Genomic DNA, 27231 nt, shown 5'->3' with positions numbered 1-27231 from the left:
CCTTCAGGTATACTGGACAGAGGCCGTTTAGGCCTTTAAAGGTCAGCACCAACACTTTCAATTGTGCTCGGAAACGTACTGGGAGCCAATGAAGATCTCTCAGGACCGGTGTTATGTGGTCTCGGCGGTGGAGATGCATCTGAGTGTAATTAGAAAGAGACTTAGAGGATCGGTCAGGATGAAAGCAAAGATGAAGAGCAAAGATAGCTGTATAGGGAGCTACTCCTCTGAGTTCTCCAGAACTCTTCCTCACCCTAAGCAAATAAGATGTCTTGGTATTCATCTACGTTGCTACCAACCTGAAGATGGAGGGTGGGAATAGGGACCCATGAGGGTCATCCAGTCCAACCCCTGCAATGCATTTCATGGAGTAAGACTATATGGCCCTCGGAAGCCCTTCCAACTCTATAATTCTATGATTCTTCGATTCAAAGCAATTCCCATGTGGGCATCCACTGCAGGGGAAATTAGGGAATCCTCTCCTTCGAGATGAACCAACCCCCCCCCCCCCCAAATTCCCAGTTTCCTTCCATCCCATTTCCAGCAAAATGTGCAGGCACCGTTCTTCTCTTTTGGTGTGTGTGAAATGAATCTGCTCCCCTCTTTACAGTGTTGCGTGTTGCTCCTGCCTCTGGAGAAGTCCCTCCCATAGCTTCCTAATAAGCTCCACATTTGCTTGGCTTCGGAAGTGCTTCCGTTTCTGGTGCCTCCATCTCTCGAACGTGAGAACTCTGCTGGATCTGGGCAAGGAAGGTCCATCAGGACGGACTCTCAGCTCCCATTAGTCCCAGCCTGCAACTTCAATAGTTGTGGGATGATGGGAATGGTCACCCAGCAACTTCCAAGGGACTACAGATGCCCCCTCTCAGGTCTAGTCGAACACCCTGCTTCCCACAGCGCCCACCCAGATGTTCCCAGATGTTCCTTCAAGCAGGCCATGCGGACATCTGTCCTCCCCTGGTTGCCTATTCCCCAGCAGGTGACACCTACAGATACACTGCCATTGAATCTGGAGTCTCCATTTAGCTATCCTTGTGGCTAATAATAGCTGCTGTTAAACCTTCCTAGTCTAGTTCAACGGGGTCTGAAAGTGAAGGGTTGAGGACTAACGCTGTCAAATTTGGGCACCCCATACCCCCACGTTGTAGAGAAGCGGTTCCCAGAATTGTCCGCTACTGCCCCCTGGGGGGAATTACTGGGGGGGTGTTTGTGTTAAGAGGTGGCAGGGGGCCGCTGAAGTGTAAAGTGACTCTCGGACTTTGAAAAGCTGGTGTCCCTGGACCAATTTCTGTTGAATTAATTAAACTGGCTTTAATTGGGTTTTGAACAAATGTGCAATTCATGTTTGGAATTTCATGGCGTTCTTACGGGGCACAGGGGATGGGCTTATGGGTGTCTCCACGGACGCTGATTTAAGCGGCATTGCTTATCTTCTGCTTGTAGCCAGAAGTATAAAAATAGCAGCCTCTCTCTCCCTAGTTTGTCTATACATACCTGTGCTGGGCTGAGTGATGGAGAGAGTCCGATGGTTTTTGCCTAAGGCCGGGGCATAATTAAGCTCCCAAGTTCGGATTTCTTGTAAATTTCTTGCAGAAGGAGCGATGGAATGCGGCGGGTTACTTTTTCAACCTGAAGTTCCAGTTTCGGATGTGTTTGCGCGGTTATACGTCCAGTTTGGGAAAACAGAAAAGCCCGTAAATAAACCAATCAGGGTTGGAGATGATTTGTTAATCCTCCAGCGCCTTACAGCCAGCCTTGGGAAAAGTGCTCAGAACCGCCTAGTAATTATTAGTGTTGCCTTTACATCCCCCCCCCCCCCAAAGAAAACATTGAATAGCTATCCATCTATATGGGAAAGGAGTATAGAATTTAAGTAAACACAGAATCCCTTGGTAGTCTAACAAGGAATGCTACGCCATGGGGAAGTAAGCTGAAATTCCTCTCTGGTTTATGCTTCTAATGCAGATATGTGAGATACACACACATATATACATATATGACCTATTTAGTCTGGTATTGGGGGTTTCATGTCTCCACCCCCATTCTGTTCTGCTCTACTTTTTCTGGAATAACATTAAAGCAAACACTTGACTCCTTCCGATCAGTGATTTTCTTTGCGGCTTAATCCCCTATTATTCCGCTTTCGGGTCCCAAGACTCCATACTCCAGTATATAGTTCCTTGAGCATGTGCAGAATGCCTTGCCACCTCTGTAAACTAGGCGCAGTCATACCTTGGTTATGGAACATCTTAGTTCCCAAACGTTTCGGCTCCCGAACACAGCAAACCCGGAAGTGACTGTTCCAGTTTGCAAACTATTTTGGGAAGCTGAACCTCCGACAGGGCTTCCGCGGCTTCTGATTGGCTGCAGGAGCTTCCTGCAGCCAATCAGAAGCCGTGCTTGGGTTTTCGAACGTTTTGGAAGTCAAACGGACTTTTGGAACGGATTTTGTTCGATTTCCAGGGTACGACTGTGCAACCCTTCTGTGTAAATCATCAATAAAGGGGAAAGGGGTTGTTGGGCATAGGAACTAAAAGAGCTGCCTTTTAACTAAGCCATAGAATTATTGAATCGGACGGGAACCTGAGAATCATCTAGTAGTCCAGCCCCCTGCAATGCAGGAATATGCGGCTGTCCTATACGGGGATCGAACCTGCAACCTTGCCATTCTCAGCACCATACTCTAACATGCTGAGCTATCCTGTGAGTCACACTCTTGGTCCATCGAGCTCAGGATTATGAGCAACAGCTGGCAGCTGTTTGGGGTTTTAGACAGTAGCCTTTCACAGGCCTGTCTGGAAGTGCCGGGAGTTGTTTTAATTTTTATTTTTAATTAAATTTGTATACTGCCCTTCATCCGTAGATCTCAGGGCTGTCCACAACATACGTTTCCAGTTCAACCTGGGACCATCTACAGGCAAAGCGGATCCTCTACTACTGAGACACATCATCATCATTATTATTATTATTATTATTATTATACAAAACCGTAAAATTGTAGAGTTGAAAAAGACCACAGGGGTCATCTAGTCCAACCCTCTGCCATGCAGGAATCTTTTGCCCAACGTGGACTCAAACCTACAACCCTGTGATTAATAATCTACTGAGTTACTGATTTATTGCAGTTGCTGTTATATTTGTGGCCTCTCCTTCCTTGGAGGTTTTTAAAGCAGAGGCTGGATGGCCACCTGTCATGTGTGATCTAGTTTAGGTTTCTGCAATGCAGGGGGTTGGACTAGATGACCTGGGGGGTCCCTTTCAACTCTAACATTCTACAGTCCTACGATTGATTTATATTCTACAATCCTCCAGACCGGGAGTCCAAGCGCTTTACACAAATTAAAACAACGTGGGTAAAAGGCAGAAGGCTAAAAACGTATTTTAAATAATACTTAAATGGTAATTGAATAAAGCAATAGATAAACAGATCTATTAAAAGGCTGATAGGAAAAGCAGTGCAGCACTATTTAAAATCCTGTTCCTTTAAAAAAGGCAGACCCCCCAAATCTGGCTGGAATAAAACAATCTCTACCTGCCAGCAAAAGGAGAGCAAGGATGGAGCCAATGTAGCCTCCCTAAGAAGGAAGTTCCAAAGTCTGGGAGCCACCACTGAGAAGGCCCCGTAAAAAAAACTTGCCTTATACCAGGGCATCTCATTGTCCTGTCTATCTCATTATTGACTGCAGAGACTGGCAGCCACAATACTGGGTTTCAGGTAGGGACCATTCTCAGCCAGACCTGGAGAATCTGGTAGCAGGACTGATCCTGGGACCTTTCTCACAAAAAACAGGTGCTCTCCCATCGCGATGGCATCCGCACCGGATATTCAAAGCACTTTTATACCCCTTTAAGAGTTGTGGGGGATTCTGGAGGATGTAGTTTGTTGAGGATCCTGAGAATCGCTGCTCTGTGAGAGGTCAGCACCCCAAGCAAACTACAGCTCCCAGGATCCTTTGCAAGGCAGGGAAAGAAAACCGTGGCTGTTAAAGGGACGCAGGAGTGCTTTAAATGCACGGAGTGGGCGTGACCTGAGCTGTGTGGTTGTGTGAATCGAGCCCCAGTTCTTTGCTCCTCTGCTGCTGAATGCCAAGGCAGGCAGGGGCTGCCATTTTTTGCAACCTTCCCCTTTGCTTTACTGCCTCCCAGTGGCTCATAGCTTCCCCTTGGATCTGAGAGATGCTTCCAGGTGTGGAAGCATCGGCGGGGAGGCCGCTCCTTGCACACAAGGAGGTTTCTCGCTGTCGTCTTCTGCGCCATCCCCTCTTCCCCAGATGGCGGGTTATAAACGTGGGCAAGCAGAACTGGCAGGGAGCTCCTGCTTTTTTGCCCTCGAGCCGCAGCCTTGCCCACCCCCTCCTCTCTTTACCCCCTTCCTCCTGCTGCTGCCCTCCTCTGGGTACCATGCCTCTCTCAGTTCCTGCATTTTGCAAGGCTTTTTAAAGGAGAAAACAGCCAGCTTTGCCGGGTATCCAACCTAAAAGCACTGGCTGAAATGTGCAGGGTCGCTTTAATTGTTCAATTCCCCCCCCCCCCTTTCTTCCTATAGACCAGCAGAGGCAGGGGGGAAAATATTGAGATCCAGCAAAGTGCAGAGGCAGGCAGTGTCGTCTAGGGAAGGAGGGAGAGTCCAGGTTCCCGGACTAATCCGCTGTGCCACGGAATGCAAATTTGCAAGGAATTAGCTTCGCGAATCCTCCTGGCACCTTTTGGCTTGGGAAGCCGTTTTCTAAAGACCTCTGTGGACCGAGGCATCATCTCTCTGCCTCTCTCTAAACTGTATTTGCCTTTCTGCAATCTGACGGGTCCGTTCTCTTTTTCCCACCCATCCGCCGCTCTCCAATTGGAATCGAGTTGGGGTGGGGGGGAGGAGAAGAGATGCCCAGGGTTGACGGCTGGGACCACGAGCTACTCCCTTGCCTGGCCACCTGGGTGAAAACTGTCACCGGAGGAACAAGTGTTGCTGGCTGGAGCCTTTAAGGGGAAGGAGATCGGCAAAGGGGAGAGAAATCAGTCTTGCCTTTTGGCTCTACAGCATCTCCCTTTAAAGTTGCAGCCTAGGTAAGTTCTTTCTCTCTGATCTCTCTGAGAATAAACACACAATCTCCTGCTTTCGATTTGGGCACTGCTGTTGCTGGGCGATGCGTCCCCTTCAACAGGTGATTCCGCGAACTCTTAATCCGCCAGCTTTTTAAATATTTAATTGCAGAGAGTAAGGCGATACTTTGTTGTTTTTCCTTACGAGCCGTTCTGCCTTAATAATGAAACATCTGGGTCGATTCCTATCCGGACGCTGAACGAAAAGGAAATGTATCAGGGTTATTAAAACAAGGTTGCTTGTGTTTGCTGCGTAAGGAAATAAACCAAGGTGTGTGTGTGTCTGTGTGTCTGTGTGTTCTCAACTAATACATCCTAACAGCACAGATTTTTGCACACTGTTGATCCTGCCCAGGGTGACGTGTAGAATAAAGGGGGGGGGGAGACCCATCACCATCGATCATGGGATTAATTGATCGGCCAACTGTATGTAAAGTGCCCGTCCAATGCTGAAATATCTGCTCCCGGTGGCTTTGCAGCTGTGCAGCTTGGCTAATTAATCCGCACAGTGTTATGTATGAGATGAATGAAAATTCAGAAGTGCCTAGCCATTTGGGGTCTCCACCTCCCCGGAAAGGTACGACTTGTGTTTTGATGGGCAAGAATCTGAAGATTCTGCCTTACCTGGATTTCCAGCATAGAAATTCAGAGTTCTTTCTTGAGATCTGTGTGGTGTGGGAGTTTATCTGTTTTTCATAGGGGTGTGTGTGTGTGTGTGTGTTCACGTTTATCTGACCAGATGGATGGATTGATGGACAGATTTTGGGCTGCCACTCCCCACTTCCCTGGTGGCGTTAAAGTTCCTGTAGTCCCGAGATCTTCCTCCTCACGCTTCTGTCTGTACACAGCTTGCCAATATTAGGACACAGCTTCTCTGGAAATAATGTCCACCCCTCTCCCAGTTCCATGAGGTACAGTGGGAATACTCACATTGTCTAGTCTCTGATGCTTTTTGCTTATTTAGCTCTCCCACAGCATTGCGGCCAGATTGATTCTTTCCCCAATCCCTGCTAATACATCTTCGTTTTGTGGCTTAATAGTTTCCGCTGAGTTGAAATGGCCACAAGTTTGGATCAAGGTGTCTTCTTCTTGTCGTTCTTGTTATTTATCTCCCTTTCTGTATTATTACTTTCTTCTGCCTCCCACACATCTAGGGACATGAATTTCTTATCTCAAATGGTTCTGCAACACCATCTTCTATTTTTGGGTGGTCCAAAATTCAGTATATTTTGGATTTGTTGGTGTACCTTTGGCTATTACAGATGGAGATCAACATCTGCCTTGAATTCTGTCGTTAATTTAGTTTTAAGTGGGGATCTTCAGATAACCTGTTGCTGCAGGCTCCAGCTGTGCCCTATCTTAGAATCAGTGTGAAGGTTTTTTTTTAAATGTTGTGGCAGGTTTTTGTGCTTTTATTCATTTATTGGGGGGTGGGAATTATACACATTTCTTCATCAGGAAATGAAAAGTGCTCGTTCAACAGGATGGCGTGTAGGACGGCTATACTGTGAATAATCTATATCATCTCGTTACCCCTGTGTGATCCTGAGGGGTTTGGATAACTCCATTTCTGCTGTTGCTCACCGTTTAAATGTAGCGTGTTAAATTAGTTCCCCCCTTAGGACCTGAATGATCTCAGATCTTACAGTTTTCAGTAGCTTATGTGCAGGCGAAGATCCTACCAGATTGTGACCCATGCAAAATTTACATAGCAATTAAAAATCTGCAAGCTGCTGCATCCTCCTTATTTATTCCTAGTCAGCTCATATTATTATTCCCATTTCATGGACAGGGTACTGTGAGGCTAAGACGACCCAACCAAGGAGCCTCTCCCACCCAGATCCTTCCTCTTGAGGATTTTATCCCCTGGGCTTCCACAGCCTAGCCTTTGAGTCAACAGAAGACATGGGATTAGCTCTCTGATTTTATGACGATTGCATAGGACACTTGTCTGGGATCATAGTGCGAACACCGCGGTGGGAAAAAGTGTGCAGAGGTTGTGTGGCACAGATGATCACATTTCTTTTTTTAAAAAACCCTGTTTGGAAGCATGAAGGCTAGAGCCTTTTTAAAAACAAAACAGAACACACAAAGCTGAGATAGCTAAGAATCTCAGGTGTTCCTCCTAGGACAATGCAACTTGCCAGGTACTTTTCAAAGCGTGGCTTTTGAGTTTTTATGTAGCAGAGCCTGTGGCTCTGGGGGTCTTGCTGGACACTTATTCTTGAATAGGACTTTATTCGATATACGTCGTTCCATTTTAAAGTTTTGTATTGGATCTGATTATTATAAGGCATGTGTTCTTCGTTGTATATTTTGTAGCTGTGTATCGCCTTGGGCATAGTAAGAAAGGCGGTATACAAATGAAAAGTGAAATGAAACGAAATGCTTAATTCCCACGAACTCCACCTAGCCCAGCCCACAGGGCGGCAGAGACACCCTTTCTGATAGGAATAATTATACTTCAGATCAGAATGCATTTCAGGGATTCATCCAGTCTTGCATTCCGTCCTCCACAAAGGCCAACCAGGTGATTTGCTGCCTTGTTCCCCATCAGAAACCATGGACCTGCTTTTCTGAGTTTCCACTAGTAGACTTGACACCCGGTAAAATTCCCTTTAAAAGCGGGGAAAGGAAACCAGTGCGTTCCCACAGTCTTGACATTTCGCCTGTCCCGTTAGTCTTGTCCCTGTCCCTTCCCGATCAAACTCGCAATTGTGAAAACTCACTATTGTCCGCTGCCAAAAAGAGGAGCGATTGGCATGGTGGGTTTTCTCTGTGTCCCTGTAGTTCCTTCCTCCAGAGTTGTTGTTGTTGTTTTTTGCGGGCGGAAAACTAGCCGGCCTTTGCTTCTTGGTGACACCTGTAAGGGAACGCCGGCCAAGATAGGGAGGATGGGAGAGGAGAGAGCGAAATAAAAAATTTAAAAACAAATGTAGCTGCTTCCTGGTTGCTTTCAACAGCTGCCCAGTCCGCTCGGTGGCGGGGAGACGTTTCCCCCCCCCCTTTTTGGACTTTTCTCAGGGAGGCAGGCTTGCTCTGAAAAAGAGCCCCGGATCGCGGACACCTTTGCCTGGGCTCGCTTGGTTGTTGTTGTTGTTGTGGCACTTGTCCCTAGCGTTGGCTGGAGCCGAGCAGCGGCTCCCATGAAGCCGGTTTCGGCAGCAACCTGCTTCCACTCCAGACACACGGTGTGTGTGGGTGGATGTTTTTGCCTGCAAAGCACTCAGCCGCTGGAGAATCCCCTCCCGTTTCTGCCGGTGGGGGGATGAGATTAATTTTCCATTTTGCATCATTATACCCGTTTCTGCGCTCTCTGCCTTTAAAAATTCGTTCTGCAGGCGCTGTGTTCTGTGCACAGCCTCCCGGTGTATATATGTATGTGTGTGCTTGTGTGTTTGAGAGAGAGATCCGTCCTAGGCTCCTATTACAGAGGGGAAACTGAGGCTGAGATGGGGCGGCGGTGCATTGCTGTAGGTGTGTGGCAGGAAGACTTGAACTCGAGTCGAACTCTATAGGGATCGGGTGAAGGTTGCCATCCTAGGAACGCGAAATTGTCAGGTCAGGCCAATTGTGTGCCCTTTTTTTGAGCGGTTTGATAGTTTTGCAGCTTTGTGAGGAATATCTGTCATCCGGCTTAGTACCGTCTGCTCTGACTGACAGCTGCTCTTCAGAATTTCAAATGGGGGATTTCTCCCAGCCTTGCCTGGGGATCAAACCGGAGACCTTTTCTACCAGATGCTCTGCCTGTGAACTATGCCTTCATTCAGAGCCAAATGCTCTCCTACCTAAACTGAGCCTAGAACCGCTGGTTTCCTCTTCTTGGCTCACCCCTGGAAGTGTAACAAAACCGATTTTGCCTCACATTATGTGCAGAGTGTTTTCCCGTCTTTACTGAACAACTCCAGCTTTGATCAGGTTGGTGTTCCCTGTCGCAGAATGTGAATTTTTTTTTGCAGTCAATGGAAAAGAAAGGGGGGGACGACGACAAAAAGGCTGCTTTTCCCTTCTCCCCTCAAACCTTCTTGCAAGGAATTCATCTCTGATTTTACTTTCTTGGGTTCCATGATCACTGCAGATGGTGACAACAGTCATGAAATTAAAAGGCGCCTGCGATGACAAACCTAGGCAGCATCTTAAAAAGCAGAGACATCACCTTGCTGACAAAGGTCCGTACAGTGGTACCTTGGGTTAAGTACTTAATTTGTTCCGGAGGTCCGTTCTTAACCTGAAACTGTTCTTAACCTGAAACACCACTTTAGCTAATGGGGCCTCCTGCTGCCTCCGCACCGCCAGACCACGATTTCTGTTCTCATCCTGAAGCAAAGTTCTCAACCCGAGGTACTATTTCTGGGTTAGCGGAGTCTGTAACCTAAAGCGTATGTAACCTGAAGTGTATGTAACCCGAGGTACCACTGGATAGTTAAAGCTATGGTTTTCCCAGTAGTGATGTATGGAAGTGAGAGCTGGACCATAAAGAAGGCTGATTGCCAAAGAATTGATGCTTTTGAATTCTGGTGCTGGAGGAGACTCTTGAGAGTCCCATGGACTGCAAGAAGATCAAACCTCTCCATTCTGAAGGAAATCAGCCCTGAATGCTCACTAGAAGGACAGATCCTGAAGCTGAGGCTCCAAGACATTGGCCACCTCATGAGAAGAGAAGACTCTCTGGAAAATACCCTGATGTTGAGAAAGATGGAGGGCACAAGGAGAAGGGGACGACAGAGGACAAGATGGTGGGACAGTGTTCTTGAAGCTACCAACATGAGTTTGACTAAACTGCGGGAGGCAGTGGAAGACAGGAGTGCCTTGCGTGCTCTGGTCCATGGGGTCACGAAGAGTCGGACACGACTAAATACAACAAAAATATATTTCCTTCTCCAGAAGTCGCCTTATTAATCAATTAAAAGGATCTATAACCCACCCTTTACCCGAAGGCACCAGGGCAAGAATGGGTACAACCTGAGCCAAAATCCAGCAATCATATTATATATTCCACATTTGAATTCTATTCCACACACGATGCTACATTTGAACATATGTCTTAGAATCAACAATCTTGTTTGGACATATGGGCCGCCTCCGCAAATATGTGTGTTTAAATCCGGATTCGTAGACCGTTCTTATTGTAAATGGGAGAGTGCATTTCTTTCTGTTGCATTTGCAATAAAAATAAGGGTTACAGATAATGTTAAAAGAGCGTAAAAAACAAAAGAGAGACTTCCAGCTAAAATCATGGAAAGATGGAATTTGTAGAGTTGGAAGGGTTCCCAAGGGACATCTAGTCCAACCCCCTGAAATGCAGGAATCTCAACCAGATCACCCATGACAGACGGCTATCCAACCTCTGCTTAGAAACCTCCAAGGAAGGAGAGGTCACCATCTCTTGTGGGTGTCTGTTCCACTGTCAAACAGCTCATACTGTCAGTTACAAAGAAACCAGCAACAATGTCAGATTTCCAGATGCCCAGTATTTATATCATAGTTCAGTTGGCTGAGCATCTCAGGTTCACAAGTTCGAGCCCCACGTTGGGCAAAAGATTCCTACATTTCAGTGGATTGGACTAGATGAATCTGGGGGTCCCTCCAACTCTACAGTTCTATGGTTCAACAACAACAACAACAACAACAACAAATTATTATTTTTTATACCCTGCCCATCTGGCTGGGTTTCCTCAGCCACTCTGGGGGGCTTCCAACAAAATACAATAACTTATTAAGCATTAAAAGCTTCCCTAAACAGGGCTGCCTTCAGATGTCTTCTAAAAGTTTGGTAGTTATTTATCTCTTTGACATCTGGTGGGAGGACGTTCCACAGGGCGGGTGCCACTACCGAGAAGGCCCTCTGCCTGGTTCCCTGTAACTTGGCTTCTCGCAGGGAGGGAACCACCAGAAGGCCCTCGGCGCTGGACCTCAGTGTCCGGGCTGAATGATGGGGGTGGAGACGCTCCTTCAGGTATATCCCAGCTTTTTCTCCAAGGAGCTCACGGTGGAACAGATGGTTCTCCCCCTACCCCATTTAATCCCCTGGTCCAAGGTCACCCAGTGAGCTTTGTGGCCGAGTGGGGATTTGAAACCTGGTGTCTCCCAGGTACTAGTCCGACACTCTAACCGACCTCGCAGGGTCCTTGCAGGGATTAGCTGAGGAGTGGGTGTGAACGATATACTCTCTGGAGAAAAAGGGGGGAGATGGAGGCAATATATAAGATCTTCTACTTACCGGCTTTAAAAAGCTGGAGGAGCCAGCCAGATAGAGATGTCAGTCACCAACTTGGCATCCAGAGATCTCAACATGGTCGCAGTCAGATCCGCAGCAGTTGCAAAAACGCGCCTGGCGCCTGGCTAATTTCAAACACAGATTCTGACCCCAGTGGGTCTCCACCCCATCAGTCATATTAGACATTCAGCCCCAGATTTAACTGCTGCCAAGCGCAAGGCCCACTTGCGGAGAGGAAAATTGAGAGGGCATAGCTGACGGGGACCGATGGGAGCTGTAGACCGAAACATCCGGAGGGCACCAGGTTGGGCAAGGCTGCTCTAGAGAGAGGCAGCGAGGTGTAATGGTTAGAGTGCTGGACTAGGACCTTGGGAGACTGGGGTTAAGATCTCCACTTTGGACCAGCCACTGCCTCTCTGCCTATTTCTCTCTTTGACATCTGATACACATATACACAGTTAATAGTGTATATATTTCAATGCTTCCCACTAACTATCCCAGTGCAGTTGTACCTTGGTTGTCAAATGCTTTGGTACTCAGACGTTTTGGCCCCCGAATGCCGCAAACCCAGAAGTAAGTGTTTTGGTTTGTGAACATTTTTTTTAGGAAGCCGAATGTCCATTTCGGCTGTTCGCATTGTTTCTGGGTCCAGTCAGCCAATCTGAAGCCGTGCCTTGGTCTGCGAACATTTTGGAAGCCGAACGGACTCACAGAATGGATCCCGTTCGATGACCAAAGTACGACTGTACAAGTGCTAAATACCGTATTTTTTGCTCTATAGGGCGCACTTTTTCCCCTCCAAAAATGAAGGGTAAATGTGTGTGCATCCTATGGGGCAAATGCAGGCTTTCGCTGAAGCCTCGAGAGCAAGACCCCTCTCGCTTTCCAGGCTTCAGAAAGCTATCTACAAGCCTGTGGAGCCCACGGGAGTTCCCGCCGGGCTCCCATGGCTTGTGGAGAGCTGCCTGCATCCCGAAGCCCGGGCGCACTGAGCAGTCGCTCCCGGGCTTCGGGTAGCTCTGCGCAAGCCGCCGGAGCCCTCCCACGGCTTGTGCAGAGCTGCCTCTATCCCGAAGCCCGGGCTCGCTGAGCAGTCGCGCCCCGGGCTTTGGGTAGCAGAGAGCAGCATGTTCTGGGGGCTGGGGAAGCTGGGGCTTCCCCCGCCCCAGCCCCGCACCTGGGGGGAAAATATTTTTTTTAAAAAATTTCCCCCTCCAAAAACTAGGTGCGCCCTATGGGCTGGTGCGCCCTATGGGGCGAAAAATACGGTAGCTACAGGGACCCCCAGGGATTTAAGCGCTGGATCTCTTGGATCCCTTTTGAACCACACTGGTTACTTCCTAGTCCTTTGGTATAGAGGCTAGGTTTTGGGACAAATAGTGGGGCGTTTTTGCTAAAAAGACCAAAGATTTTGCATGTTGAGAGCTTCAGGAATCCTAGACTTGAATAGTACCCATGTCTGATGGCTTAGAATCATAGAATCATAGAGTTGGAAGAGACCACAAGGGCCATTGAGTCCAACCCCCTGCCAAGCAGGAAACACCATCAGAGCACTCCTGACATATGGTTGTCAAGCCTCTGCTTAAAGACCTCCAAAGAAGGAGACTCCACCACACTCCTTGACAGCAAATTCCACTGTCAAACAGCTCTTACTGTCAGGAAGTTCTTCCTAATGTTTAGGTGGAATCTTCTTTCTTGTAGTTTGGATCCATTGCTCCGTGTCCGCTTCTCTGGAGCAGCAGAAAACAACCTTTCTCCCTCCTCTATGTGACATCCTTTTATATATTTGAACATGGCTATCATATCACCCCTTAACCTCCTCTTCTCCAGGCTAAACATGCCCAGCTCCCTTAGCCGTTCCTCATAAGGCATCGTTTCCAGGCCCTTGACCATTTTGGTTGCCCTCCTCTGGACACGTTCCAGTTTGTCAGTGTCCTTCTTGAACTGTGGTGCCCAGAACTGGACACAGTACTCCAGGTGAGGTCTGACCAGAGCAGAATACAGTGGCACTATTACTTCCCTTGATCTAGATGCTATACTCCTATTGACGCATCCTCCTGCCACCTCTCTTTGACTTGGATTCGAATTTCGAATTTCCCATTAGAATCGCAACTAGAGCAGGTCTTTTGCCCGATGTGGGGCTCGAACCCATGAACCTGAGATTAAGAGTCCATTGCTCTGCCAATTGAACTCTCATATAGCATCCTTCCTTGGATGGCCATCTGTCATGGATGGTCTAGTTGAGATTCCTGCATCGCAGGGGGTTGGACCCTTCTGTAAATTCTGTGGTTCCATGATTTTAACTGGAAGTCTGTTTTTTGCTTTGCGCTCTTTTGACATTATCTTTTTTTTAAAAAAATAATTTATTAAAATTTCAAAAAAATACAAAAGAAAAAAGAAAACACAGAAAAATAGAAACAATTAAAAAACAAATCAATCTTTCCATAACTTATCTTTCATTTGCTTGTTTCCTTGACCTCCTCAAACCTCCCTTTTTTGTATTCTACTTCAATTAACTATTTCAGCAAATCCTTTCCATCTTTGTTTTTGTCTTAATAATTTATCTTGATATAATATAACTTTACATTCTCACCAATTAACAATCCATTTTTACTTAATCCTTTATAACATTACTGCTAAAACCACATAACTTCATTCCAGCATCCTTCTAACATTCTTTAATTTTACAATGTTTCTGTAAATAAACTTTAAATTTCTTCCAATCTTCTTCCACCGACTCTTCTCCCTGGTCTCGGATTCTGCCAGTCATTTCCGCCAGTTCCATGTAATCCATCACCTTCATCTGCCATTCTTCCCGGGTGGGTAGATCTTGTGTCTTCTTGTGTCTATCTTTAACCTCCATTGGATTTTAACTCTTGCTGGATCCATGGCCCCAGGAATTGCTTAAGGGACTCTGGCGTCAAGCAGACCAACCCCACAGCACACAAACACACCCCACATGCTTAAGAGCATAAATAGGTACATCTTCAAAGGTGATGAAAGCTTCAGAATGAGGGTGCTGAATGCACTTCTGTGGGGAGGGAATTCCACAAGATTAGAGTTCGCTGGCTGTTGAATCTCTCTCTCTCTCTCTCTCTCTCTCTCTCTCTCTCTCTCCCTCCCTCCCTCCCTCCCTCAGATAGTCTCCCTCCTTAAAAAAATAAAATAAAATGCAATTCTGTCTGTTCTACATTTTCTGAAGTGAGGGCAGATACAAAGAATTCATTCAGCTGCCTTGCCCAGCTGTCTCCATTGGTCCTCTTTTAATGCTCTTTTCAGAAGTGCTTTGTCTTTTGTGGCAAGTCTCCTTGTTCTAATGTATTGAATTATTATTATTATTATTATTATTAATAATAATAATGTTGGGCTGAAACGGTCTTAGCAATGGATTCTCCTTTCCCTTCCCTTATCAGCTGCGAACCTGCCAGAGTTTTTGTGTTCCTTTTCGGTCTCGTTTGGGCAAGACTTAATGAGGGGCCCTTTTTGCCATGTTCTCTCTCTCGATATATATATAAATCTACGAAAGCATATATATATATATATATATATGCTTTCGTAGATTTTCACGGGTACAGGAATGCAGGTTTTGGTGTCCTCGGGTGTCTTCCCGTGTAAAAGTTGGGGTGTCTAGGCGACGTTTCGACGAGGTCTCACTCGTCATCTTCAGGCTGGTGCTTTCGGCTTCTTGTTACTGGAACAGAGCGGGATCTCAATGTTTGAGTTCCTATAAATACTGTAGAGGGGGTGTGGTGTCTAGCCTCCAATGTTCTGGGCAGAGAGGAAGTTCCCAGGCTAGTGTGCCTTTTCTTCTTTTGTTCCTTAATTACTTGAGAGATACCTTGAGTGATTTCTTGAGTGATATCCTGAGTACCACTTAGGTGGGTCATTAGGTGTGGATTAGTTGCTAAAGTCTTTGTGTCTTGACCTCTTGAACTTTGTGAAGAGTTTTCCTGAGAAGATGGCTGTATTGCACTTAGTTGTGCTTTGGCTTGGCTTCGTGTATAGGGGCGAGCTGTGGTTTTGTGGCTTGTGTCAGCCAGATCTGTGTAGGGATTGCAGGGGGGTGCAGCATCCGGAGGTGCCACCATGGATTGGCTACTGGATGGTGTCAGTAATTCATCTGTGGAGAGGGTCTGGGTTTGGGTCTGGTGTGGTTGATTGGTGTTGGCGTTCTGTGTGCCTCTGGATCTGGTGTCAGTTTTTGTGGGGAGGGCTAATTTCCAGATGTCTGGCAAGCGGGATGTGTCGTCACGCTTGTTCATGTTGTGAGGGTGTTTCTCTATCTCGATGGCTTCCATGATTATTCTCTTGTGGTGATGTTCCGTGTTAAAGAGCAATTTGGAATCTGCAAAATTAATTTCGTGTCCTGTTTCTTTCATGTGTTGGAAAAGAGAGGAAGTTTTTTCTTCTTTTTTGACGGCATTCTTGTGTTCTGCGATACGTGCATTTATTCGTCTGTTTGTTTGTCCAATGTACGTGGCTGGGCAGACTTTGCAGGGTATTTCATAGATCCCTTGGTTTTCCAACTGGATTTTATCCTTGGGGTTTCTGAGGATATTGGCTATTTTTTGGTTGGTGCAAAAGGCTGTTTTGATATTGTGTTTATGGAGGATTTTGCTAATTTTATCTGTAGTGCCCTTGATATAAGGAAGGAGGGCCATGCCATTGTTTTCTTCTGTGTCTTGGTTTTTGGGGGGTGTTTCCTTTTGGATTAGCTTCGTAATCCTGTTTTGCTGGTATCCATTGGCAATTAACACATTTGAGAGATTCTGTAACTCAGTTGTCAAGTGGTCTTTGTCAGCCAGGCGTTTGGTTCTGGAGATGAGAGTCTTGGCTACGGAGTTTATTTGTGCAGGGTGGTGGTGTGATTGTGCATGTAAGTAGCGGTTGGACAACTAAGTAAGTAGCGGTTAGCACAACTAAGTGCAATACAGCCATCTTCTCAGGAAAACTCTTCACAAAGTTCAAGAGGTCAAGACACAAAGACTTTAGCAACTAATCCACACCTAATGACCCACCTAAGTGGTACTCAGGATATCACTCAAGAAATCACTCAAGGTATCTCTCAAGTAATTAAGGAACAAAAGAAGAAAAGGCACACTAGCCTGGGAACTTCCTCTCTGCCCAGAACATTGGAGGCTAGACACCACACCCCCTCTACAGTATTTATAGGAACTCAAACATTGAGATCCCGCTCTGTTCCAGTAACAAGAAGCCGAAAGCACCAGCCTGAAGATGACGAGTGAGACCTCGTCGAAACGTCGCCTAGACACCCCAACTTTTACACGGGAAGACACCCGAGGACACCAAAACCTGCATATATATATATATATATATACTTATATATCACACCATAAAAAACCCACAGGAACTAGTTCACCCACCACAGAACTGCAACTCCCAGTACCATTAACAAACTACAGTTCTCAGGATTCTTGAAGGGGGAGAGAGAAATGTGCTTTAAATGGATGCAGCGATGGATGCGACCTACCAGTTTGTGGCAGCTCACTGTTTTGCTGCCATACAGATCTGCACTGGAAACTGCCAGCACTGTAATGTTGATTGATTGATTTTATTCTATTTCTGTGCCGCTTTTTATTCAAATAAATCCCAAAGCAGCTTACAAACAAAAGATAAAAATAACATAATGGAAATCTGCAGTCCCACATTGGGCAAAAGAATCCTGCATTGCAGGGGGTTGGCCTAGATCAGTGTTTCCCAAACTTGGGCTTCCAGCTGCTTTTGGACTACAATGCCCATCATCCTTGACCACTGGTCTTGCTAGCTAAGGATGATGGGAGTTGTAGTCCAAAAACAGCTGGAGGCCCAAGGTTGGGAAACACTGGCCTAAATGACCCCCGAGGTCCCTTCTGTTATGTACTGAAGTTCTCACCCTGGGCCAGCAGGGGGATACTGTAGATAGTTTTCACTCAGGTCCACATATGCAAATAAGGGATTGAAAGTGACGTTCAGTGATTGGATAGTTACAGAAAGTGGTTACAGTTGTGTTATAGTGGAGCTCTATATAAGCAGGTTGGCTGAACCCTTCAGTTCAGTTTTGTTCTGGCCTGTGCATAAACAAGAGCTGTTTGAAGAATCGCTGTGTTGTCTGATATGTTCACCCACAACTTAACACCTTCCAACTCTACAGTTATGTGATTCCTACACTCAGTGCCATTTGGGTTCCATTTGAGCCCTGTACTTTCTTCCCATCACCCAGAAGGAGGCAAATCACCTGGAATTGCTCCTTCCTTCCATTTCCAACTCAACTCAAGTGTAAGATAGCTGGGACATGGGTGGTGCTGTGGGTTAAACCACAGAGCCTAGGACTTGCCGATCAGAAGGTCAGCGGTTCGAATCCCCGCAATGGGGTGAACTCCCGTTGCTCGGTCCTTGCTCCTGCCAACCTAGCAGTTCAAAAGCACAAGTAGATAAATAGGTACTGCTCCAGCGGGAAGGTAAACGGTGTTTCCGTGCGCTGCTCTGGTTCGCGAGAAGCGGCTTAGTCCTGCTGGCCACATGACCCGGAAGCTGTACGCCAGCTCCCTTGGCCAACAAAGCGAGAAGAGCGCCGCAACCCCAGAGTCATTCATAACTGGACCTAATGGTCGCAGGTCCCTTTACCTTTACCTTTAAGATAGTTGCAATTTCCACTTTCTGCAGCCTGTTCCTCTTTGCACCAGCTGTGTACCACCTGTTCCCTCTCACTTTTCAAAATGGCACTTTCTTCTTCCACGAACAACTGGGCCTTTACGTACCCGCTTGCCCTTTCCATGCACAGACTTCGTCATTCCGTCCGGGTGCTTTTATTTCAACGCTTGGCAATTGGCTTCTCTGCCAAGTCTTCGCCAGCGGGCACGGAGAAGCTATTTTTGCCCTTCCCGCTGGCTCTCCGGCTCCCCTGGGCTCCATTTGCAGACGCACACAGCAGCTGCTACGACCAGGATCCTGCTGGGCTGCAAGCTTCCTCTGTGGCAAAGGGGAAACGTAAAGCAAATGGAACGATGCTTTCTAATGGGTCCAGCTGGCGGCTTTTGAACTGTGTGCTCTTCGTTAGGGATGCTTGCACGCATTTTCGAAAGAGAGATGGAGATTGCTTGGCTGCATCTGTGAAACCATATCCAGTAGCAAAGGATATCTAACTACGTTTCGGGTGCCTTGTGGTCTGAAGTTCATTTCCCCCCTCCACTCCACTGCCCATTTTCCATTATTAGAGACACGTTTTTGGGGGACAGGAGGTGGGCGGGTGTGGAGGGCTCCCTGGTCCTGAATGGGGTAACTGTGCCCCTGAAGGACCAGGTTCTCATCCTGGGGGTCATTTTGGACTCACAGCTGTCCATGAAGTCGCAGGTCAATTCTGTGTCCAGGGCAGCTGTCAACCAGCTCCATCTGGTACACAGGCTGAGACACACCTGCCCACAGACGGTCTCGCCAGAGTGGTGCATGCTCTAGTTATCTCCCGCTTGGACTACTGCAATTCACTCTATATGGGGCTACCTTTGAAGGTGCCCCGGAAACTACAATTAAAGCAGAATGCGGCAGCTAGACTGGTGACTAGGGGCAGCCACCATGACCATATAACAACGGTCCTGAAAGACCTACATTGGCTTCCAGTACGTTTCCAAGCACAATTCAAAGTGTTGGTGCTGACCTTTAAAGCCCTAAACGGTTGCGGTCCAGTATATCTGAAGGAGCGTCTCCACCCCCGTTGTTCGGCCCAGACACTGAGGTCCCACTCCAAGGGGCTTCTGCTAGTTCCCTCCCTATGAGAAGTGAAGTTACAGGGAACCAGGTTGAGGGCCTTCTGGTGGCGGTGCCTGCCCTCGGGAATGCCCTCCCATCAGATGTCAAGGAAATAAACAACTACCAGACTTTTAGAAGACGTCTGAAGGTAGCCCTGTTTAGGGAAGTTTTTAATGTTTGATGTTTTATCGTGTTTTTAATATTCTGCCCAGAGTGGGCAGGAATAAATAATAAATTATTATTAGTTATTATTATTATTATTTATTATTATTATTTATTTACATCTGCTGTTGTCTGTCCGGTGTGATGGCTGTTGTGAGTCTGAAGTTGTGAGTCTGAAGTTGATCTCTTGCTAGTAGCTCCAGTAGGAAAACCATGGCATTCAGTGGTTTGTAGAAGTTCGTTCTTGGGGCTTCAGTTTCCTGCAATATGCAGTTTTCTTGCTTCCTCTAGAGTCACTTTTGCCAGCCTAGAGTTTCCTATTTATTTCATTTATCTATTGTGACAACGTATATACCACTCAACTGCAGCAGTCTTTACAAGCAACTCAGTCCAGTGAAAACAAAAGCAGTTAAGTTCATAAAATGCTTGCTGGAATGAAAAGTGTTCGGTGTGATGGACGTTTAACGTATTGCAAAATTTGTTAGGATGCTTTAACCTTTCTCTTCTGCATATCTGGGCCCATTGCAAACACAGCTAATACATAAACACACACATCAGAAATGGAGTGTAAACTTAATTGCTAAATGTTAGGAACTTGCATTCATTTAGCGCCTGTTTTTTTCAGTTCAGTACTGTTGTGTCCTGCCCCTACAGCTTCCCTCTCCTTTTATTTTTCTGTCCTCCTCCTACCCTGTTCAAAATTCGTTTCCTACCCCTGTTCAGTTGGCATTTCGGCAGGCAGAGATCCATCCAGTCCAGGGGTCCGCAGACATTTTCAGCAGGGGGCCGGTCCACTGTCCCTCAGTCCTTGGGGTGGGGCCAGACTATATTTTGGGAAGGAAAAAAAATGAACTAATTCCTATGCCCCACAAATAACCCAGAGATGCATTTTTAATAAAAGGGCACATTCTACTCATGTAAAAACACGTTGATTCCCGGACCATCCACAGGCCCCCGGGCCTTCGTTTGCCTACCCATGCTCCAGTTCGTCTCTCACTGGGCAGGATTGCTGAAGCATTTCTTCCAAATCCTTTTCATTTCCTCTGTGTACAGCTTCGAGCTGTAGCAGTATTCAAATCTTTCCTTCCTCTTTGCATATTAGATTGTTCTCTTTCTCTCTCTCTCTCTGCAGCTTTCTCTTTTCATAAAATGCCTCTTCTCTTCTCCCTGGAGGGAATTTGAGCTCTTTCTGATCTCTGCTTCTGGGGCACATAGCTTATTGCAAGGCCCTGGCCTCCACGTGCCCCCCTTGCCCATCCCTTTCCACATGAACTCCTCTGTGACCCTTCCTAACTTGGCTACAGCCCTCTGTTCTTTGAGTTTTGCATCATCCTTTGAAGCGGTATATACCTGGTACCAAAGGCTGTTTGAGTCCTCACTATTACTGTGACACAGCAAGGGGGGACAGGTATGAGGTCACTTGCCTGGTCAAACTGGAATGGTGCTTTGCAGAAGGATATTAAAGAACTGGAAAGTACCTAGGAGGTCATTTGTTGTTGTTTAGTCGTTTAGTCGTGCCTGACTCTTCGTGACCCCCTGGACCAGAGCACGCCAGGCACTCCTGTCTTCCACTGCCTCCCGCAGTTTGGTCAAACTCATGCTGGTAGCTTCGAGAACACTGTCCCACCATCCCGTCCTCTGTCGTCCCCTTCTCCTTGTGCCCTCCATCTTTCCCAACATCAGGGTCTTTCCCAGGGAGTCTTCTTTTCTCATGAGGTGGCCAAAGTCTTGGAGCCTCAGCTTCAGGATCTGATCTGTTGGCAAGGTGATGTCTCTGCTTTTTAAGAGTTTTGACCGAACGTGATCCACAGAGTGCGAGATTGGCTCCATTATTATCAGGTGGAAAAATCAAGATTCATAGAGACACCATTGATCCCTTGTTGAAGAGGCTCGCCGATCTTTCAGACGAGTCTAAATTTAATTCTCTCCTCTTAGGCAAAGATCACAAGACGACCTGGCTGGTAGCCAGATTCTGCGCCCAGATTTGTAGGCACAGATCATCCTCCAGAATAAAATAGCTTACTAGGGAAATGCTGAATCTGCCCTTTGGGGCGCCTCAGGGTCAATTTCTTATAGTAGCCCAAATCTCAGTTGTACGGGTGTATGTATATATCTCAGATTTTAACTCATGAGCTATTGCTGCAATCTGCTCCGATTGTATATTTTATCTTTATGAATGCTGTTTTTATTGTGTTATGTTATGTGAGCTGGTATTTGACCGTAATAAATTATCTGTCGAATTTGATGCTGGTATACTCTTTAAAAAAACAAAAAACACCAGCACATCTATATCCAAAAACAGCAAGCAGGAGCTGGGTTTTTGTTTTTTTTTTTTGAGATTGGTGCAGGTCCAGTTACCCAGGTGCCCGACATGTTTTGTAGCTAATGTGGGTGCAGTTATGACCACGTGGAGATCTCTGGATCTCAGGTTGGCGACTGACCTCTCCACCTGGCTGGCCCTTCCAGCTTTCTTAAGCAGGTGAGCAGAAGAGCTTTTTATATGCCACCTTTTTCTCCAGGGAGTACGTAGCTGTCTCCTTCCCGCTCAGTTAATCCCTCTCTGTGAGGTAGGTTAAGACTGACTCCAAGGTCACCCTTCATGGCTGAGTGGGGATTTGAACCCTGATCTCCCAGGTCCTCATCTGACACCATAACCCTACTGGCTTCCTAGAGTACTGCCTGAGGTAGCTTCCTCAGTGTGCTTAAGGATAGGGCCGGCCGTCTGCCTTAATGTCCTTGCAAGAACGACAGGCTGGAAGTGTGATGAATAATAACAAGAAAGAGGGAAATTAAAACTCTGGTTGCTCCTACGGGATGGAGAGAGGGGTCCCCTCTGCTGCTTCCCGTGCTATTTTTAAAAAACGGAGGCGGCTTCTTTCTGCAAAGCAATCCCTTTAGTGCCTGCAGAGAGCGATCCTGGCAGGGGGTCTTCTGTAGCCGGCGCCTGGCTGGGTTGGGAAATGAGAGGGGCTCAGAGGCTGAGCTGCGAAACCTCCCTTTCACTCTTGCCTGTGAAATCAGAGCAACCAGAAAGTCGTGTTGAAAAATAGTACAACTTTTGAGCTGTCTGCTCTCTGAAATGGCAACGATGCATTCCATCTTGGCGACTGTAACCCTGGTTTAAGGAGCCGTTTCGAGCCAGGCTTATACAGTCATACCTCGGGTTACAGACACTTCAGTTTGCATTTTTTTGGGTTACGGACTGCCGAAACCTGGAAGTACTGGAACGGGTTACTTCCAGGTTTCGGCGGTCGTGCATACGCAGAAGCGCTAAATCACGCTTTGCGCATGCGCAGAAGCGTTGAATCGCAACCTGCATGTGCGCAGACGTGGGTTGCGAACGCGCATCCCGCACGGATCATGTTTGCAACCCGAGTGTCCACTGTATAGTAAGTTGAGTTTCTAACCCTGCCTGTAGGGTGGTCCTACTAAAGGAGCAAAGGGACACGGGTGGCGCTGTAGGTTAAACCACAGAGCCTAGGACTTGCCGATCAGAAGGTCGGCGGTTCGAATCCCCGCAACGGGGTGAGCTCCCGTTGCTCGGTCCCTGCTCCTGCTAACCTAGCAGTTCAAAAGCACCTCAAAGTGCAAGTAGATAAATAGGTACCACTCCAGCGGGAAGGTAAACGGCGTTTCTGTGCGCTGCTCTGGTTCTCCAGAAGTGGCTTAGTCATGCTGGCCACATGACCTGGAGGCTGTATGCCAGCTCCCTCGGCCAATAAAGCGAGATGAGTGCTGCAACCCCAGAGTTGGCCACAACTGGACCTAATGGTCCCTTTACCTTTACCTTAGTAAAGGAGGAAAACTGATTGGGTGTGTTTTCAGCTTAGGGAGCGAGCAGCCCAGATTCGGCCTAGATGCAATCCCCCCCCCCCCCCACGACTGTCTCCGAACCGAAATCTCATTTTCAGACGCAGAGCTCGGCAAGATCAATAAACGAACCACATTAGGGGGTTAAGCAACCAATTGCAGAATTTTGGAACTATCCAAAGACGAACCTGTTTCTTGTCCCCTGGGGTTGCTGTGGGATTGTTGGAGGAAGGCACCAAGCTGGACCCTTTCTCAGAGATGGCTCCATTGTGGATGCTTTTCCCCTCTGCCCATAATAATAATAAAATAATAATAAAAATTTATTTATATCCTGCCCTCCCCAGCCAAACCCGGGCTCAGAGCGGCTAACGACAATAAAAGTAACACAACATTCTAAAATCAATTCATTTAAAAATCATTTCAAAATCAAATCAAGTTCAAAATCAAATTAATGGCAACCAAGGTATGAGGTAAGGGAGGGAGGTAGGAGGGAGGGAGACTGACAGGCAGGCGCCCCGGGTCCTCCTGACTGGGTGCTTCTGTTTCCTCTTTGTTTTCATGGGTGGGTGTTTTTCCTTCTTAGCCGTGGCTCTGAGTGATGCCGCACAATATGAGGGAGGCCTGACCTACTTAGCGAGCTTGTACAGCATTTCTTATTTCTCATTAGCGAGGCTTCTCCTTCCCTGTTTCTGTCAATCTCTTCAGCCGCAAAAGAAGCAGGGCCTGAAGTTTGACAAAGGTGTGCTGGCAGCGGAGATGTGTTTGGCACCGGGAAGGAGGGAAAAGCTTCCGGATGCATTTTTTCCAGCAGAAACCAGAACAGAATTAACGATCGTTCACATGAGCTTAGCTTCTCTGCTGGGGAAATACAGCAGTGTCTTGACCCAAGTGAACTTGTTGGCATTTTCCCATTCTTAAGATCTGTGGCAAAGTTAGTGAGTAGTTCATAAAGTGAGTAGTTTGAAGTGTTGGTGCTGACTTTTAAAGCCCTAAATCAGGGGTAGGCAACCTAAGGCCCATACAAACAAAGACACACAACTTACAAAACCGCTAAACTCCACCTTCCCACCCTCCTGGTGGTACGAAATAACCGGCCAAATGGAGGTACAAACCCTCTCTTTCCTTAACTGTCCACCTATTGAATCCTGGGCCAACAGCCAAAAAAAGGCCAAAATATGGATGAATAAAGACTGTCCAGCATCTTGCATCTGGAAGAGGCTGCTGTCTGTGAACCTGTTCCCTGTTCCTTGAGGAAGTGGACCTCACCCTTTCAGAAACAGACCTTGTCTCAGAAGTTATTTAAGCAACGGCTGCATGGACCCCCTAATAGGATGTTGCAAAAGCAAATTTGCAGTGTCGGTTCAGGGTTGGACACTGGAAGGTGCACCTCCCAGCTCCCACTCTTTGGAAAGGGGCACGCAGGATAGAGACGGCAAAGACAGAGGCTTAGCGAAATATTGTGGGCAAATCATTTTATGCATTAATCAGATACCTTGGTACTCGAACGTGGCAAACCCAGAAGTAAGTGTTCCGGTTTGCGACTGTTTTTCTACAGCCAGTCGGAACCCGCGCCTTGGTTTTCGAATGGTTCCGGGAGCCAAACGGACTCCCGGAATGGATTAAATTCGAGAACCAAGGTAGCACTGTATTGTGAAGGCCCACTAAGGCATTGACAGCAAATTCCTCTGTCTCCCCCCTGCCCTCGTTGTAATATAGAGCTGTTTGCACCCAGCAATCTGTTGCAAAATGTAGGGTTAGTGTGGGTTTTGAACCTGGAGGACCTGGGTTCGAATCTCACCTTGGCCCCAGACTCAGCTGCTCCCAGTATTCTCTGCAGTGTGGAAGGAGCTCCTCAGATATTGCATGGCTTCGTTGTGATCCCTAATGGTACCGCAACAACTGTTTGGGGTTGTGTCTTGCGCTGTCCTCAGTCCTACCATTGTGGTCCAAGGACAGTTGCATTTCTAAATCAGTGAGCGGATGATACATTCACCTTTTGCACTGGAGAGAATTGGTTCCCTTTTGGGCAGCGGTAGAGCATTAGCTTGGCATGCAGAAGGTCCCAGCCAGGTGGAATCCTGAGCATCTCAGGGAAGGACCGGGAGAGACCAGAGAATCCCGGAGAGCTGTTGCCAGTCAGAGTTGACGGTATGGAGCTAGATGAACCAATGGCCATAGCAAGTCAGGCAGTTTCATATGTTTTAAAACCAAAGAGCGTCATGGAAGTTCCACAGAATGGTGAGTGGCAAGCGGACAAGGTGGTGACCCCGTTCTGTGCCCGCCCCAAAGCTTTGTGCCCTTCCTCTTCCCCGGTGTCTGCTCGCTTTCCGAATCTCATTGTGCCCATCCATCACCCCTATCACGGTGAGATTCCTAGCAGCCTGTTTGCCTGGAAATGAAGAGGAAAATTCAGGACGGATCCGGATAGGATGGCTTCAACTTGCACATGGGACGTTTAAGAGTTGCCATTTCGGTAAAAACACGTCGACTTTAGTCTACTTCTTCACGAAGCGTGTCGTCAAAGGAAGGCTCACCTGGTGCCTTTATAGCATGTATTTAGGCACCAAGCAAAAACTTTATTCTATAACCAGGCTTTTGACTGTCTGTGGCCTTTTAGAAGTGGGTGAGATGTTTTTAATCCATTTCTTTCCCCTCTTGGGTTTAATGTATCTCTGTGGGAGGTTTTGCCTGTCTGTTTGGTTGGTTGTAAGTTGTTTTTGTGAGATAAAGTGAATACTAATAATAATGAATACTAATAAATAAAGGCTTATGGAAACCCCTATAAAATGGGGAGTTTTGCAGGGCCATTGGAACAGTGGCTTAACTGTAAATGATTTGGGGTATCTTAATAAAAGGATGTGATGGGTGGAAACAACAGCATGGAACTGGGGAGGTATTCCCTTCAGGTTGCCCCCAAGTTAGAAATGCTTCTGTGAAGTATTCGGGGAATGCAAGGTTGTCTTTTTCTGTTGGGGATATAGCAGAGCTCAGGAGACTGGAATTTGCAGGTTTTGTTATGTTTTTAATATCAAGGGAGCTGGCTGGCAAGACACTGAGGAATCTTCTGAGGAATTTAATAACGGAATGTTGTTGGATGCAAATGTGCAAATGTGAAAGGGGGAAAAATCTATGAAATGAAAAGAGAAAAAGAAAGAGAGGCAATATCCCTTCTTGTCTCTCAGCTGCAGTTGACCCCTTCACCTTGACTGGGCCGGAGTTTCAAGACTTTCCTTTGCAGCATCCCTTATTAAGGAATGTTTTCAGTTCCAGAGTAATATACCTCGTGTCAGAATGGCTCAACACAGAAGCACTGCAAAACGCACATGAGCTAATAATATTCTATTATTATTTTTTGAAAAAACATTGATCTGACAAGCCTGCTCCTGTGTCTTGTTCTGTTTTCTTGTGCTTTCCCGAGATTCCGGTATTTGCACAGCAACATGTCTTGAGTGTGTTCTGTCGCGGGGACATTTCTGAAAACACTGCCGTTTAAAGGCGCAGGGTTAGCCCTACAAATTGCTCTGTTCTTCTAGATCTCTATCTCTTTATTGAACGTTTCGTGCATGGGATCCTCTTCTTATTGAATGCTTCATGCATGGGGTCCATTGCGGCCTCATTCTGTGACAAGAAGTATAAGGGCTGCATCTAGACGCAGGAGGAGCAGAATCGACACCTGCATGCTCAGGTCCACAAAGCAGATACCTGTTTGAATTCCTAGCCCTGGGACCTAATGGCTTCCAATTTGGCTGCACTCACGTGCAATGTTAAACCAGGTCCCTAGCCCTGGGACCTAATGGCTGCACTCACGTGCAATGTTAAACCAGGTCCCTAGCCCTGGGACCTAATGGCTGCACTCACGTGCAATGTTAAACCAGGTCCCTAGCCCTGGGACCTAATGGCTTCCAATTTGGCTGCACTCACGTGCAATGTTAAACTCTCCAAAGTGGTGCTGTCCAGATAATTTTTGTCATTTAGTCGTGTCCGACGCTTTGTGACCCCCTGGACCAGAGCACGCCAGGCACTCCTGTCTTCCACTGCCTCTCACAGTTTGATCAAACTCATGTTAGTAGTCAAAACAAAAAAAATTCCTTCCAGTAGCACCTTAAAGACCAACTAAGTCAGTTCTTGGTATGAGCTTTCGTGTGCATGCACACTTCTTCAGATACGATTCTTCAGATGGTATCTGAAGAAGTGTGCATGCACAC

At 47.0% G+C, this 27231-nt stretch overlaps 1 protein-coding gene across 7 annotated transcripts in view; it reads left to right on the top strand.

Annotated features, from left to right (window-relative positions):
- Positions 1-27231, top strand: part of SLC4A11 (solute carrier family 4 member 11) — a 236541-nt gene that overhangs the window by 90050 nt on the left and 119260 nt on the right. Inside the window, exon 1 of one of the 7 annotated variants that reach the window (XM_083756432.1) lies at positions 4895-5058. The exons of the other annotated variants lie outside the window; for them this stretch is intronic. The gene's annotated coding sequence lies outside the window, so the exon portion shown is untranslated. Of the gene's footprint in view, positions 1-4894; positions 5059-27231 lie in introns of those variants that run through there. 7 annotated transcript variants of the gene reach the window in all.

This window comes from Podarcis gaigeae, assembly GCF_964106915.1.
Source record: "Podarcis gaigeae genome assembly, chromosome: 9".
Taxonomy (NCBI): Eukaryota; Metazoa; Chordata; class Lepidosauria; order Squamata; family Lacertidae; genus Podarcis; species Podarcis gaigeae.
The sequence above is the reverse complement of the archived record's forward strand: the minus strand, read 5'-3'. Positions and strand labels throughout refer to the sequence as shown.